The sequence below is a fragment of the Seriola lalandi genome, unplaced genomic scaffold, assembly GCF_002814215.2.
Source record: "Seriola lalandi dorsalis isolate HSWRI2012SDOR001 ecotype SW California unplaced genomic scaffold, Sedor1 jcf7180002053896, whole genome shotgun sequence".
NCBI lineage: Eukaryota > Metazoa > Chordata > Actinopteri > Carangiformes > Carangidae > Seriola > Seriola lalandi.
In genome coordinates, this window is record NW_019524449.1 from 763,052 (window position 1) to 765,913 (window position 2,862).

The window sequence follows — 2,862 nt, forward strand, 5'->3', positions numbered from 1 at the left end:
TGGGGAGTGGGGTGGGGTGTAATGTCGCCATGGGATCGCACAGGGAATCAAAAGCTGTGGCCTGGAACAGTGCGCGCTGACTGTCGGTCATTATGGCTGCCCTATAACCAAGCCACAGATCTCGCATCCATCAGAGGTGTAAAACCATCTCATCTGTCTAATGAAAAAACCGTCATGTAGGGGCGTTAGATTTATTCTGATGCATCAGGTGTATGTAATATACCTGCAAATGGATTTGTTTAAGGGTGCATACTTACAACACTCGTGAATTTCTTTCTGGGAGGAGAGGAAAGACCGTACATGATGGAGGCTCAATATGAGCAGTTAAAGAGACCTCCTAAAGACAGGACTGGATTAACCTGCTACAGTGTCCAGAAGCAAAAATGAGCCGTGGGCCCCTTTTGATTTCCAAACATTGCAGACCACCTGAGGCAGCTTTATTATACCTTGCGTTTAGCCACAGACGCCATGTTTTCTGTGTGTCAGTTACCTTACAAAAGATATACAAAATATATGCCCTGTGTAAGTGTGCTATAAACTGGCGTCAAAACATGTTGACCCAGAGCCCCTCTAAAGATAGGGCATCGTGATTAGGTAAAAATTCAGGAGCTGCCTTAAAACCCTTATCATTTCAGTTTCATTCGTTTCTGTCTAGTCACAACCATGTATCTCCTTACTTGGGGATTTTTAAGTTTTCAGATAAACGGAGGGATTAAATGCTCCTTTAGGGGTTTAGACAAATCTCCTGCTCTGAAAATCTATTGAATTATCTAAAAGCTTCACAAAGCTTGAAACAGTGTTATTTTATTATTTTGTAAAGAAAATTCCCCTTATTACCTCCACCAAGGAGGTTATGTTTTACCAGTGTGTTTGTTTGTCAGCAGGATTCTACCAAAAGTACTGAACTGATTTGGACTATTCTTGGTGGAGGGATGGGGCATTGCCCAGGGAAGACACCAGTAAATTCTGGGGCAGATCCAGATCATTCACTATGAATTTAAATTTTTTTCTCTGAAGACCTTTTAGTTTTTATTATATTTAGATACATGGTTTTCCCTGGACAGCAGTGTTACACATCCTTTTCTCCTTCTTTCTTATCTAGATAAATTCTCCTTAGCTGAGGGGAGTTACTTGCACAGAATCTCTTAAAAGATTTCCTTTGTTAAGGAAAAACGTTCAGTATTTACAGCAGTGAAAGAGATTTGACAGCGCTAAAATTCTACAGTTTCCTTGGAGACCATTTGTTCGCTGACATTAGTGCTTTTGAAACCGCTTATCATCTCACTTGTTATCGTCTCATAAAGTTGGCCTGGCAGAAGAAAAGAAGGCAAGAAAACTAGAGGAGGAAAAGGCGAAACTTCTAGAGGAATATAACAAAAGAAAACACGTCCGAAATGGAAAATTTGATCCGCAAATAACGTCGAACAGATATCTAAAGTAAAGTTCTAAAGAGGAGATGGTTTTACCCAGGAACTTTGGGTAAACACTTATGATATATCATCAGACTTATCTAATTACTAATCTATAAACTAAAAACTAATCTTCCCAGCTCTGCTGTGGAAACACAAAACACAATGCACTGGAGGAAATTTTACACTTGGGAAAGTTCTTGTGCGTCGGGTCTTGGGAGATGAAACTCCCAGCAACTTTTCTTAGAAACGTGCATTAACTTCGATGTTTGAAATTGAATCAAATAAAGACCCTAGTTTCCATGACTTCTTCTTTATCATATTCATCATGTCATAACATATTAAGCCAAAACTATATTGTATTTTATATTTGATATGTTCAAAAAAAGGAATAATTTGTAATTTAATAATATTTGCATCACATCCACCCTCATATCATTACTTTTATTGCAATTCTGCGATATAGAAAAAAACATACATTATTAGTTTTCAACTCGTGCACAATAAAAAAACAGGCATTGTGGTTAACTGTGAGGTAATACTTCACTCATTGCAGCAGCACAATGGTGCACATGTTCATTTTTGGGATATAACGACAGCATGTCAGAGTGTCGAAACTCAGCGCCGTATCTCCACTCAGAGGCAAATTGTTTAAATTTTAAAGTCACTTCACTGTTTCTGCAAAACCAAACAGAAAAACATCTCCCTCATCATGAGTATTTATTTATTTGAGACTGGGTTCATCGCCGCCTCAAACAACAGATAGAATATGAAATCTGACCTCTGAGGTTTGGATCTTTTGACACCTGTTTTCCACTGTGGGAATCATAGCAGTAATTGCTTTTGAGGGGTCCCCGATCCATTTAGACTGCACACTGCGTTGCAAAGCTGGAAACATGATTTGTATTTGACACATGTCCTCTTTTCATCTTCTTTTATGTCTGAGCAGTCTTTGTGATGATGTTTATTTGGGGTAGACGTTGCTTTTGAGTTTTAGACCCTCAGGGAGGGGGGTGGGGGGGTGGGTTGATTTAAAAGACAGCATTATTTTTTATTTTTCATCTGGAGCTTTCATGCTTGATCTATACACTTCGACAAATACATTTCTAATACTTTTTTTTTTCTCAGAACATTTCAAAGATTTATGAAATGAAAAATTATGTCAATGAAGATGAACTACCAAAAAAATTTCACCTCAAAAAGAATAGTAAAAGTTACGTTACGGGACCCTCGCAGAGTCACTCCCTCCCTTGCGCAAACCTTTTGTAATCATACCAAACACTGAACCACACAGAAGCAGACACTATAAACACTTGAATTGCAATCCAATATCCTCTCTGTTTTTCTCCACTTTGGATCTTGAATATGGAGTTGTGCATTCCAATTATCCTTTGTTGAAACATGAATGCCCAAGAGTGAAAACAATATCCTGAAAAAAAAAAAAAAAAAAAAA